Source organism: Macaca thibetana, chromosome 16, assembly GCF_024542745.1.
Source record: "Macaca thibetana thibetana isolate TM-01 chromosome 16, ASM2454274v1, whole genome shotgun sequence".
Lineage (NCBI taxonomy): Eukaryota > Metazoa > Chordata > Mammalia > Primates > Cercopithecidae > Macaca > Macaca thibetana.
This window is the reverse complement of record NC_065593.1, coordinates 45,479,086-45,493,733: the sequence shown is the minus strand read 5'-3', so window position 1 is coordinate 45,493,733 and position 14,648 is coordinate 45,479,086. Positions and strand designations below refer to the sequence as shown.

The following is a 14,648-nucleotide window of genomic DNA, read 5'->3' as shown; positions in this document are numbered from 1 at the left end:
TGAACTAGGCTGGGCGCAGTGGTTCACACCTGTAATCCCAGCACTTTGGGAGGCTGAGGCAGGCAGATCACCTGAGGTTGGGAGTTTGAGACCAGCCTGACCAACATGGAGAAACCCTGTCTCTACTAAAAATGCAAAACTAGCCAGGCGCGGTGGCTCACGCCTGTGATCCCAGCACTTTGGGAGGCCGAGGCTGGCAGATCACGAGGTCAGAAGATCGAGATCATCCTGGCTAACACGGTGAAACCCCGTCTCTGCTAAAAATACAAAAAATTAGCCGGGCGTGGTGGCAGGCGCCTGTAGTCCCAGCTACTCAGGAGGCTGAGACAAGAGAATGGCGTGAACCCGGGAGGCAGAGCTTGCAGTGAGCCGAGATTGCGCCACTGCACTCCAGCCTGGGCGATGAGCACGACTCCATCTCAAAAAATAAAAAAATTAAATTAAATTAAAAAAAATGCAAAATTAGCCGGCTGTGGTGGCGTGCGCCTGTCATCCCAGCTACTCGGTAGGCTGAGGCAGGAGAATCGCTTGAACCCGGGAGGCGGAGGTTGTGGTGAGCCGAGATTGCACCATTGCACTCCAGCCTGGGCAACAAGAGCGAAGCTCCATCTCAAAAAATAAAATAAAATAAAAGAACTAGATCTACAGCACCATGGCCATCAAACACAGCGCTAATAAAAAAAAAGCAAGTTTAGGAATGACATGTACAGTATATTATTTATGCAAATTTAAGGTTTATATATGATGTAGTAAAAGTAAACAACAACAACAACAAAAACCCAGCCTTGACAGCCTATATATCAGTTTCATATTGGGAGAAGCAGGGAGGAGGAGGAGACTGGGAAAATAATATAAGATACTTCAAGTTTATCTCTTGTGATTCTTTTAAAACAAGGATACAAGGAAAATATGATAATATAAATATCTGTTAATTAGGGATGACAGGTACTTGGGTATAAACTACTTTTTGTAGTGTTCTGCATTATTTTTATTGTTTTGATATTAGAGCAATTGTGTAAGGATGTATTCCATTATATCACACATCTCTGGTTTATAATATACAAGGGAGAAATTTCCTGAGCACCTAGTTTGTTTTCAAAGGCCAAACAATATGAATCTTATAACTGATCATGTTGCCCTCCTTGCTTGGCTACTAGGAAATCCTGAGACAAGTTTGTGACTCATCTCTTAAAACTGTAAGCCCATATGCCTGTTTTATATGCTATATTTTATACAGGATCATATGTTCATTCTATAATAGTTTTATTTTCTTAATTATTCCCTTTGATATAATTCTCTCAACTTTTAATCTTTTATATGTTAAGTATTTTTGGAATCTGCCTCAAATCCTTTGCAGAAAGAGGTATAACATGGTGGCTCATGCCTGTAATCCCTGGACTTTGGAAGGCCAAGGCAGGCGGGTCACCTGAGGTCAGGAGTTCAAAACCAGCCTGGCCAACATAGCGAAACCCCATCTCTACTAAAAATACAAAAATAAGCCGGGTGTGACAATGCACACCTGTAATCCCAGCTACTTGGGAGGCTGAGACAGAGAATCGCTAGAACTCAGGAGGTGGAGGTGAAGGTGGAGTTTGCACTGAGCCAAGATGGCGCCATTGTACTCTAGCCTGGGAGACAGAGGGAAAAAAAAAAAAAGTAACAACAAATCACACAATAACTCAACTCACAAATATTCACTGATTCACTGACTACTTAAATAATAAACAAGGAGATTAATAAACTACAAGTGCGCCTTCACAGAGTAATACTCATAAATAGATGTTATTCCCATGGTCATAAATGCTATCTTACAGGAATTGACCTTTTTTTTTTTTTTTTTTTTGAGACGGAACCTCACTCTGTGGCCCAGGCTGGAGTGCAGTGGTGATCTTGGCTCACTGCAAGGTCCGCCTCCCAGGTTCATGCCATTCTCCTGCCTCAGCCTCCTAAGCAGCTGGGACTATAGGCACCCGCCACCATGCCCAGCTAATTTTTGTATTTTTAGCAGAGATGGGGTTTCACCGTGTTAGCCAGGATGGTCTCCATCTCCTGACCTCATGATCTGCCGGCCTCGGCCTCCTAAGGTGCTGGGATTACAGGCATGAGCCACCACGCCCGGCCAGGAATTTACAATTAAGGCATCTGTGAAATCACAGATGAAGCTAACATGGTGTGCTATCTCACTTAAGCTAGCAAACTAAGCACTGCAGTGGCATTTGGGCTTCCCTGGCTTGTGTAATTCATGATTCCATGATAACATGAAGAAAAGAGGCCAAATGCTACTGTGGTCACCTCCAAGACAGGCTTGCATTTGATGGAAAACACATTCTCAAAGAACTGTTTTATTTTTCCATTAATGAGTAAGTATAAATTAGCTAGTTTTACAAATCCCAATTATCATTAATGGCCAGAGTGAAATTTCAAAATTCCTACTTTGGGAGAGGGTGCAATGAAGGTTTGATTTTATGTGTTAGTTAGGAACAAAAAATTTGGCTCTGGAGAGGTGGATTATAGGCACAGCTCTACACTGAGTAATCATAAAATACTAATTTGAACTTATTTTGAGGTTAAAAAAACTTCAAACTTATCTAACAATGAACAATTTATGAATTACCTAAGCCCAGGGAAAGGCCAAATTTTAATAATCAGTTTATTTTAATGCCTTAATTGTTGCTACTGATCCTTGGTTCATTATTATAACCAGAAAAAAGAAAATACTACTTTGATCTTGACCATTTTTTCCCAGCTTTTTTGCTTCTGACTTATTTTGTAGCTACATCTTTTCCCTTCTTCTAATTTTTAAAAATCTCTAACCCCACAGCCAGTAGAACTGGAGAATCTGTCTCAAACTCTGAGGAGCTCTAACCACACAACCTGCTGTGAAGGAAATTGACTAGGACAGCACAAGTCTAATTAATTTCACTCATAGCAGGAACCATGGGCAAAGTGTTCATCAGCAAAGTAGTCTAGTGCTACATGAACGCTCTAGCACTTCATGCCAACCGCTGCAGATGACCAGCAGAAAAAAATTTTAGAAAAGAGGAGATCTACCTGAGGGTTAGAGTTTGAGAACCTCTGCAGTAGACAACTAAAGCCAAAATATATTGCTCCTGCCTTCAAACAAGTTAAGACAGTCTGTCTGCATTCTCTATTGAGAAATTTATTTTCCAAAGCTTACCAAACTTTCTAGTACGCTCAAACTCTGAGGCTGAACATACACCACCATTTATTTTCCTGCTTACTCTATTAAATTCTGACCTGTGAGAACAGACCTCTTCGAGTTACATTAAAAAATACACTTTAAAATATCTCTGTCAACTGTAAATCTGCTTAATTTCCAATGAAGGTATTATCAGCTAGCAACTAATAAAAATCTCTAATGGAATGCTTCCTAGTGGGTATTATAAGACCATGAAGTCATTAACCAGTTTTGATGTGATTCAAGTCAACAATATAATTTCTAACTAGAATATTAAACTTTGGAGGACAGACAGAAGGACAAACAAAAATGTATTACAGGTTGAGCATCCCTGCTCTGAAAAGTTCCAAAATCCAAAAGTTTTTGAGCACTGACATGACATGCTCATTGGAACACTTTGGATTTCAGATTAGGAATGTTGAACCAGTAAGTATGCAACAAAACTATTCCAAAAAATCTGGAAAAATCTGAAATCCAAAACACTCTGGTCCCAAGCATTTCAGATAAGGGGATATTCAACCTGTAATGCTGTCGTGATGCACAGATAATGCTTTCAACTCAACCTACGGTGCATTTCTTTTCTGCCTTCTTTTATACTTATGAACACTTCTGCTGACTCCTGTAGACTTTAAGCTCCTTAAACAGAAGCTGCAACTGTTTTATCTATCCCTTACCACCTAGCACAGCCTGCCTGGAACTCAAGGCATTCAGTACAAATACTCTGATGACGGCCAGGCGTGGTGGCTCACGCGTGTAATCCCAGTACTTTGGGAGCCCGAGGTGGGCGGATCACGAGGTCAGGAGTTCGAGACCAGTCTGATCAACATAGTGAAATCCCATGTCTACTAAAAACACAAAAATTAGCCAGGCGTGGTGACACGTGCCTGTAGTCCCAGCTACTCAAAAGGCTGAGGCAGGAGAATCGCTTGAACCTGGGAGGCGGGGGTTGCAGAGAGCCGAGTTGGTGCCACTGTACTCCAGCCTGCGACACAGCGAGACTCCATCTCAAAAAAAAAAAAAAAAACTCTGATGACTGAAACACTCATCCAGTTGCATTCAAGTTCATTAAGTTTTCTGGGTTTTTTTCACATATCTCTAAAACAGCCCTTTGAACAATGCTGAGTATATCAGATTTGCAATGTAATGAGAATAATTTGTTATTTCAGATAAATTATATTACAAAGCCAAAAACTCCCAGCCTGGTACCTCTAATCCCAGTCCTGGTAAAAGTGAGTTTTTCATCCAGTATCAAGTATATATTTATTCTACAAGAGGACAAAGCCTTGTTATAATTTCATTTTGAAAACAAAAATCAGTAACTAATCTGAACTAAACTCTTACATAATCAGAATTCTTTCAAGATAGAAGAGAAATTCCCTGTACAATAAAGGAAAATGTCCCAATAGTTTATTTTGCAGTATTTACAGAGCTAGGCTGGAACACCCTCTGAAAAGTGTTACATAGACAGCTTGTGCAGTCACTTTTTAAATCTTTCACTTATTTCCCATGAGCATTTCTCCATCATCAGTCGAATCTACTTATCCAGAGAATTAAAAAAAAAATCAACCAGTTAACAGAGAGAGAGGCATGAATCTCATACATGATATCTATGACTTAGCCTTACTTATATCCATCAGTTTTAAAATGACAGGAACAAGATTGTGAAGACATTAGACTGAATCATGAAACTGTTGTTTTATATGACAAAAATAGTTGAATATCAGCAATTTCATGTGGTTCAACATAATACACAGCATATACAAGCTAGATGGCTGGGAACATACTTCTTGCCAGAGAATGGTCTGTTAGGGACTTTTAAAAAGCCTAACTGTTTTCCTCTGGTTTAAAGCTTTGCACAGTTTCCAAGTAAAGAAAACCCCAGTGTTGTAACTATTTTCAACCCGAGATGTTTGCATTTTCCAAAACAGAAGATGCCAAAAAGATTAATGACAACTGAACAAAAACAAACAAAAAAAAACTACAAGATTTTTGTATACTCATTTTTGAGAAACTAATGTGTCCTAAAAGGAGCCTTTGGTTTCTTCTGTTATAGTGTGCTCAATCATATATAGCCCAGGAGGTAATCTTTTATTTCTCATTACCCCAAGGGTAGTTATTAAAGGTCATACTGACTTCTATTGTTGCAAGGTTTACATGACTTTTGAATATTTGTTATGAGTAAACTTTCTGCAGTTCAATCTAGTCCAACAAAATACTAAATACACTTAAAAAATTTTTACAGACACTGCTTAAAACTCAGGGTTTCAGACAGACCTCAATCAGCAAAGGAAAGACTGAGGTTCTCTTATGTCTTTTATCAGGTTCACGCTTTGTAAAACTTTACAAATTAAGGATGCCTGTTTTTCTGTTGTTGTTGTTTTCTTTCTTTTAAAATTAAAAAAAAAAAATTTGTAGAGACAGGGTCTTGCTATGTTGCCTTGACTGATCTCAAACTCTTGGCCTCAGGCAATCCTCCTACCTTGGCTTCTCAAAGCACTGGGATTATAGATATGAACCACTGTGCCCAGCCTGTTTTCATTTTTTAAATTCTTAAACATTGCACCTACAGGGGGATTACTAAGTGAATCTAGAGATCAAGAAGAAAAAAGTCAACAACAGTCTTACAGAAAAACGGGCAAAGAACAACCAATGGTGTACAGAAATGGAAATACCCAGTGGTTCTTAAATATATGAAAAGATGTTCAACTCTCATTCAAGATAAAAATGCAAATTAAATCACACATTGATTCACCCACTGAATTGGCAAAGATCAAAATGTTTGATAACACTTACCCAGGGTAAAGACAACATTTCTGGTTGGAGTATAAATTGTTACAATCTCTGTGAAGGGCAATGTCTATCAAAGTAAAAAATGCACATCCCCTTTAATCCAGCAATTTCACTTCTAGAAATGTATCCCTACTGATACATTTTAAATGACAAATATAAAAGGTTTTTCACTGTGGGACTATATATAAACACATGAAAATGGAAATAACCTAAAAGTTCATCAACAGTGGATTAAATAAACTATGATACAGATAATGTAATAATACGCATCTCTTAAAAAAATAAGGAAGCTCTATTTTTTAATAGAAAATGTATATTTAACATATAGAATATCTCTGAAAAGACACAAGGCTCTAGGGATGCTGGTTACTCCCATGGAAGGAAACTGGGTACACCTGAGTGGGAAGAAATCCCACTGTATTCCTCTTAATACTTTCTGAATTTTGAACCATGTAAATATGTGACCTATTCAAATAGTAAATTTAAAAATTTAAAAAGGAATTAGCAGCCTTTACAATTAATTTTTCCAAGTTGTGAAGAGGCTTATACATCAGACTCACATGAGAGACAAGAAAGGAATTCTTCAGTGGCCTCCATTGCTATCTGAGTAAAATCAACCTTTTCGTCATGACCACCATGGCCTCAGCATACCTCCCTGACCTTCTCTAACACTCTTCTCAATCCTGATGTTTTAGTCACTCAGGCCTTTAACTCTAATCCACAAACACGTTGGGCTCTTTCCTCAGCCCACAAAGCTCTTTCTTCCCTCAGGTCTTTTTATAGGTCGGTCCTTCTTGTAATTTAGGTCTCCTATCAAATGAAGTTATCTTCAGAGGGGTCTTCCCTGACCACCCAGTCTGAAGCCGCTTCCACTTCTAGCCTGTTCCTCTCATCACACTGCCCTATTTTATTTTCTTCTTTATTACCACTACCTGAAATTATCTTGTTTTTATTTTTTCACTTGTCTATTGTGCTCCCTACTAGAAGTTAAGCTCAACGAGAATAGTATCCCCCTGTGCCTAGTATGGCCTAACAGGCACTCAGTAAATATTTGTTCAATGAAATTCTGGTTGAGTAACTAGACTCCTTCTCTTTTGGGATCATTTTTCCCTAATGAGTTCTAGTTAATAAATTAAAGTTTAGAAGTTGTTGAATGAATGTAGCTACAGGAATCCAGGCATACTTTTAAAACAATAAAACATTTTAAAAGGAAAACTATCAAGTCACTCCAACTTTAAGAATTTATTGAGTACATTACAAAACTATACTCTTCCCTGATTAAAAATTTTTTCAAATTCAAGAAAACAGAAGAAAAAGGAAACCTACAGAGCTATGGGGGGGAGTTCCTGAATCCACAAGACAATAGTGAGAAAAGTACATTTCCCAGAATAAGTCAATCCTGGTTACAGAAGTACCATTACAGCAGCTGTCAGGAACCTAAGCTAAACTCTAAGTTATTTCAAGTTAAATTCTTTTTTTTTTTTTTTTTTTTTTTTTTTTTACAGAGTTTCACTCTTGTTGCCCAGGCTGGAGTACAATGGCATGGTCTCGCTTCACTGCAACCTCTGCCTCCCGGGTTCAAGCAATTTTCCTGCCTCAGCCTCCCAAGTAGCTGGGATTACAGGCGCCCACCACCACGCCCAGGTAATTTTTGTATTTTTGGTAGAGACGAGGTTTCACCATGTTGGTCAGGCTGGTGTCGAACTCCTGACCTCAGGTGACTCACCCACCTCAGCCTCCCAAAGTGCTGAAATTACAGGCGTGAGCCACTGCACCTTGCCTCAAGTTAAATACTACATATTACAATAAAATTCTAATATATTGATTGAGGGAAATCCTTAGCATCTACTTTTATTTGTTATATTGTTTTTGTATCTGACACTGGGTTTGATTCTGGATGTATGGAGAAAAGATAACTAACATTTATTAAATACAGATCAGTGTAAATATGTACATATGTAAAAACATGACTAGGCATATAACTAAATTTTTTCTATATCAGGCTAAGATATAGAACATATTTCTGTCATAGCCAAATATTTCTCTAATTAAGAGCTGAACTGCTTTGTAACTGTTGTATATAAGGAAAACCTAGAAACAAGCATAGTATTATGTGTTCAAGTCAGTACTTGTAGGATTTTCCCAGTTTACAGGTATCTCTAAGTATAGATTCTAAAATGATTGTGAGGATTAGATATGCACTTGTACATAAAAAGGCTATTTCTCCTTCCTCTCCTCAATCTGTGTTACAATTTTATAGAAATGCCTAGCCAGTAAGGCTCATCTAGATAGATCAAGTCAAGCTGAAGATGAATAAGAAGGTACATGACTCTCAAGTCACTAAACCCAACAGGATAACAACAGAATGCTCCGACTCCCAAGCCTCGGTGTGTGCTGGCAGTTTACAGGCTTACTGCTCTTCTTTCAGGTTATAAATAACTACAAACCGTCCTTGTCCCCAAGGAGACCTTAGCAGCCAGCTCAAAGGTTAAAATATGGAATAATTCTCACTTTGGATGCAACTTTTCCAGACAGCAAAAAAATCAAAAAAGCAGAAAATGTAATGCCAAGTTAAGTTAGGGCAGGGGGATCATTCCCTTGCCCTAGAAACTATCCACTGTGTAACAGTTATTGATATAAACATGTTAGCATAATTATCTACCCCAAAAATATGTCCAGGAAGAATGCAATGCATCTCTGCTCCAAATGCTGAAGTTTGTCTTAGAAAGGGGCAGATGCCACTCAACCACCTTGCAGGAGTGCAACTCCCTGGACCTTAAAAAGACTTCTTGAATTTTTGTTTTGCTTTTAATTTAGGCACAAAGGACTACTGAGCTAAACACATCCACATAACAACATCAGAGGAAAAAAATTCCTCTGTCTCCATTTGGATGGAGGATCCAGCAGAATAATGGCCGCAACAAGCACAGGTTTCACAAGATCTGGGTTAATACCATCAGGTGACATGCTGCTGTTGTTAATTACAGAACCCCTGCTAGGAAGAAAAACTCCTCCAGCTGCTTTAAAAAAAAAAAAAAAAAGAAAGAAAATAGGGTTCCTCAGATTAGACTTTTCCACAATGGGAAATACCTGAAATGGAAGGACAGGAATCCGGATCAGGAAACAAACCTGATTACAAGCGGCTATTTCACTTCAAAGTGGGTCTCAGTTCCAAAAGAGAACATCTTTAGAAATGAAGTCAGAAAGGCAAACGCAAACAATCAACAACCTCGCCATTTTCACAAATTAGAATCGTGTGTTGATTCCACTAAATGTCTTGGGGACAAATCTTTAGGGCCACAAAGAGTGAACTTGGGAAAGATGAATATTTTAATACATCCCACATATTATAAAAGATGCCTCCTCTAGGTTGAGAAAATTTACTTATTCTAAAGAAGAGCTGAAAAAAGAATCAGAAAAGGAGGAAGCAGGGAAAAGCCCTATGGTAAGAAGATTCCATTTATTACATAGGTTAATATTCTCATGGCTATTTTCCAATTTGAAAGGTTATGGTCTTTCACCCACTCCCCTCAATGACGACTATGAAGAACCTTATAAAATCTAAACAGTAAACAGATGAAAGGGCTGGCCCTAATACTATTTAAGCATGTCCAATCTGCAAGGAATTCAAAAACAGAAGGGTCATTTCATGAAACAAATAGAGCTTATATAACCCCACAGAGTCCCCTGGTTTTTATAGAAGCCAAATTCAACAGGCAGTTCTCTTTGGCCATCTATACTTCAGCCAAGCCATTTAAAAATATTTCTTGCTAACATGATGCGGCTATGGAAGGGACCCAAGGAATGGATTTCAAAGGAGAAAGTCTAATTAGTCGTAGGGCATACATTTTGAAATAAGTTCATTAACTTGGAAACTGAAAAGGCCCACCTGCTCCAGAGGATTTGGTCTCCTACAAGGGCAACCGATTATGTTCAGCATTAACTATTACTATCCAGCAGTAAAGAATTCAGTATTCCCATGAGATACTTTTCTTCCGAAAGGCACCTAGACCTCCTTCCAACTATAAAAGAGAAGAGAGGTGTATGTATGTTTTTAATCTTCTCCTTTACAGTCTTAACTAAAAAAACCTAACTACTATTTACATGGACCATGTGCCTTACTTGGAAACAATCTGCAGAAAATAAATTCCCTCCTCTAAAATTATTAAAAATAAGCAAAATTATATGTTAATGTTACAGTTCTAAGTAAACGAAATGGAACAAAGGATGGGCAGGAATTTCTGTTTTAAGTGTTCATTCCAAAATTCATGACTCAAGGAAAAAGTAAAACCACACAGGCAGACAAAATAGGGAAAGTTAGACAGAATGTCTGTCTTAACAGAATTTCCTGGCTCCTGATGATGTGTGTCAGAATTTAAAAGATTAAAATGCAATAACACCTATTTAACCCAACATAACTCTGACAAAACATACACAAGCTTTGGAGGCCAAAATCTCATACTACAAAGTAAAAGTTATAAGATGTTACACAATGGCCGGGCGCGGTGGCTCACGCCTGTAATCCCAGCACTTTGGGAGGCCGAGACGGGCGGATCACGAGGTCAGGAGATCGAGACCATCCTGGCTAACACGGTGAAACCCCGTCTCTACTAAAAAATACAAAAAAAAAACTAGCCGGGCGAGGTGGCGGGCGCCTGTAGTCCCAGCTACTCGGGAGGCTGAGGCAGGAGAATGGCGTGAACCCGGGAGGCGGAGCTTGCAGTGAGCTGAGATCCGGCCACCGCACTCCAGCCTGGGTGACAGAGCGAGACTCCGTCTCAAAAAAAAAAAAAAAAAAAAAAAAAAAAGATGTTACACAAAATGGTGGAGAGTTTTTTTCTGTAAGTTACACAGAGAGATAAGAGCTCCAAGGTAAAACACACAGAGGCAATTTGTTCAAAATCAAACTCCTTTTATAAAGTAAAATGAAGCCTACAAATTTCTTTAAGGTATCTTTTTTTTTTTTTTTGAGACAGAGTCTTGCTCTGTTGCCCAGGCTGGAGTGCAGTGGTGTGATCTCAGCTCCCTGCAACTTCTGCCTCCTGGGTTCAAGCAATTGTCCCACCTCAGCCTCCCGAGTAGCTGGGATTACAGGCACGTGCCACCATGCCTGGCTAATTTTTGTATTTTTAGTAGAGACGGGGTTTCTCCATGTTGGCCAGGCTGGTCTCAAACTCCTGGCCTCAAGTGATCCACCTGCCTAGGCCTCTCAAAGTGCTGGGATTATAGGCATGAGTCACCGCACCTGGCCCCAAGTATCTCTTTTCATAAACTGTAATTCTAATTTCCCTGAAGGTCTTTTATGTTTTTGGGTTTTGTTTGTTTGTTTGTTTTTTAGATAAGGTCTTGCTCTGTCGCCCAGGCTGGAATGCAGTGGCACAATTATGGCTCACTGCAGCCTAGACCTCCTGAGCTCAAATTATCCTCCACCTCAGTCTCTTGAGTAGTTGGAACTACAGGCATGTGCCACCACACCTGGCTAATTTTTGTATTTTTTGTAGAGATGGGTTTTTACCATGTTGGCCAGAATGGTCTTGAACTCCTGAGCTCAAGCAATCTTCCTGCCTCAGCCTCCCAAAGTGCTGGGATTACAGGCATGAGTCACCATGCCCAGCATTCCTGAGGAACTCTTCTAGGGAGAAAAATAATCTGACTCTAAGGTTTCCATATCATATATTATCAACCACTGATTAAAAATTTAAATTCAAATATCATTTCTCCCCTTACCATTATTGTAAAGTCTTATCCTATATCTAGAAATCACCAGAGAAGATCAGAATAAATAGTTCTGGCTTACTCCAGGTAAGAATATTTAAAATAAAACTTTTTTTGAAGCTACTTATGAAAAATGTTTATTTAACACTGTAATGATTCTTATTTTAAAAAGAAAATCTTACATGCTTACCTTATATGACTTTAACTTTTTAACTTTACCTATCATTTGCACTAAAATGAAACAGTAGATTGTACTCAAGAGGTGTATTTTTAAGTCATGGTAAATGTTTTTATGCATTTCATTCTGCTTTTTCCCTCATGATTAAACTATATTTAAAATAAAACTATGTAAAAACTCACCAAGTTAAGTCAGTAGGAAAACTCTAATTTGTCTTGTCTAACAGGAAATCTCTGTTGGAAATAGAGAATATGAATCAGACTTAACTAGATTCTGAATCTCATACAAGTCTCTACTTACTTTGTCTATTCCTAAAAAGGAAAAATCTCACAAAAGAAGGTGATACATTTGCAAAGAAATGACTAGTAAAAATTTACTAGTCAAAATTACCATTCTTAGGTCAAGACGGGTGGATCACTTGAGGCCAGAAGTTTGAGACCAGGCTGGCATCATGGCGAAACACTGCCTCAACTAAAAACACAAAAAATTAGCCAGGCGTGGTGGTGCGCACCTGTAGTCCCAGTTACTTAGGAGGCTGAGGCACAAGAATTGCTTGAACCCGGTGGTGGGGGACGGGCTGGGGGCAGGGTGGGGCGGAGATTCCAGTGACCCCAAAATCATGCCACTGCAGTCCAGTCTGGGCGACAGAGTGAGACTCTCTCAAAAAAACAAACAAAAAAATTACCATTCCTTTATCTCATCACTAGCTCTGAATGCTCTATTTCTTAGTCATCTCTCAAAAAAAGATTATACTTAGAAATGGAAGTCAGAAAAATCCAAGCTGATTCTCCTTTTTTTTGAGATACAGTCTCAGCTCTGTCAGCCAGGCTGAAGTGCAGTGGAGTGATCTCCACTCACTGCAACGGCCACCTCCCAGGTTCAAGCAATTCTCCTGCCTCAGCCTCCTGAGTAGCTGGGATTACAGGTGCCTGCCACCAGGCCTGGCTAATTTTTGCATTTTTAGTAGAGACATGATTTTGTCATGTTGGCAAGGCTGGTCTCAAACTCCTGACCTCAAGTGATTGGCCCACCTCGGCCTCCCAAATTGCTGGGATTACAGGCGTGAGCCACCGCACGCAGCCCCAAGCTAGTTATTCTAATAAACTGACCTATGAGTGCAGCAAAAATGAAGTGACTTGTCTCGTGTCAATACTCACAAGAAAAGAGAGATCATTGTTGCCAGCTCTTTCACAAAATGCTGAAAGAATTATTACAAGTTTTAATGTAAAACACCCTTTTAAAAAAGTGCTCTATGGGTAAATTACACCAAAGCAAGATGCATTTAAACAAAGCCATGTATCCTATGGTTTCTGTTTAGAGACAAGGTCTCACTATGTTGCCCCAGCTGGAGTACAAAGGCTATTCACAGGCCTGAACACAGCGCACTATCTCAGCCTCCTGAGTAGCTGGGACTATAAAGGCACACGCGACCAGGCCTGGCCCTATGGTTTTAATAAACAACTGTGACAATGAGATGCAGAATGGTGGACATTAAAGACTGGATTAATACTGATTATACAAGGGAGAGAAAGAGGTTCCTGTTGAAGACTGGAGAGATAGCCAAGCAACACCAACCTCTGATAATCCACCGTATCCTACAAAGTAGCTCAAAACAGAAACAGGGATAAGAGAAGTAGCAATGCTTCTTGGAGTCTAACATAGGCAGAAAATTCCACTGCTATATTCTCTTTTGTGAGAAAATAAAGTATTGCATAAATCATGGGTAAGTGATTCCTTAAAAATAGAATCTCGGCTGGGCACAGTGGCTCACGCCTGTAATCCCAGCACTTTCAGAGTCCGAGGCAGGCGGATCACAAGGTCAGGAGATTGAGACCAGCCTGACCAACATGGTGAAACCCCATCTGTACTAAAAATACAAAAATTAGCTGGACATGATGGTGCGTGCCTGTAGTCCCAGCTACTCGGGAGGCTGAGGCAGGAGAATCACTTGAACCCCACAGAGGTTGCAGTGAACCAAGATCACACCACTGCACTCCAACCTGGTGACAGAGCAAGACTCCGTTTCAAAAAAAAAAAAAAAGAGTCTCTTTCTGAAAATATAAGCACCAACTTTAACTAGTACATTGGTACAAATAAGATTCTCTTAGACTATATAATAGCTTTTGGTAAACAAAGTCCAGTTACTATCAGTGATCAAATAGCCATCACCAAAAACTGTGCTAAATGACTGATGCTAAAACAGGGCAGTCTTAATCAGATACCATAAAATAAATTCACTTGCGGTCAGGAGTTCGAGACCAGCCTGGCCAACACGGTAAAACCCCATCTCTACTAAAAATACAAAAATTAGCCAGGCATGGTGACGGGCGCCTGTAATCCCAGCTACTTGGGAGGCTGAGACTGAAGAATCGCTTGAACCTGGGAGGCGGAGGTTGCAGTAAGCAGAGACTGTGCCAACAATCCCACGTAGTTCAGTTAATAGTAGCAGGAGTCAGGCTGAATTCATGCAACAAATATTTACTGAGTATCAACTGCAGGGCATTCTTTGCCACACAGTGGTAACAGAGACAGACAAGGTTCCTGACCCTCTGAGGATAGAAAGATAGAAGGCAGAAGATATCAACCAACTCTTAACAAACGAAAATGAATAGCTATGATTCTTAAAGCAGAAACCAATACCTTTAGTCCCTTACTCTCCAATTTTTTTTTAAGCTTAAGGTTTGGATTTCTCAAAATTTAAAGCATCTGACAATACTGCTAAGGGCTGAACAGGGAGACTAACATACTGTTGGTAGGAGAACAAAC

The 14,648-nt window shown here is 39.5% G+C and overlaps 2 protein-coding genes across 10 annotated transcripts in view; both read right to left on the bottom strand.

The window, feature by feature from the left end:
- The window catches only part of PHB1 (prohibitin 1), a 444,080-nt gene that overhangs the window by 214,540 nt on the left and 214,892 nt on the right, over positions 1–14,648 (bottom strand). The gene's annotated exons all lie outside the window — the stretch shown is intronic.
- SPOP (speckle type BTB/POZ protein) overlaps positions 1–14,648 on the bottom strand; it is an 85,211-nt gene that overhangs the window by 27,946 nt on the left and 42,617 nt on the right. For 4 of the 9 annotated variants that reach the window (XM_050765680.1, XM_050765684.1, XM_050765686.1 and 1 more), the window contains exon 2: positions 12,065–12,115. The exons of 1 other annotated variant lie outside the window; for it this stretch is intronic. The gene's annotated coding sequence lies outside the window, so the exon portion shown is untranslated. Of the gene's footprint in view, positions 1–9,878; positions 10,460–12,064; positions 12,116–13,039; positions 14,462–14,648 lie in introns of those variants that run through there. 4 more of the 9 variants (XM_050765682.1, XM_050765687.1, XM_050765683.1 and 1 more) reach the window with 3 other exon arrangements.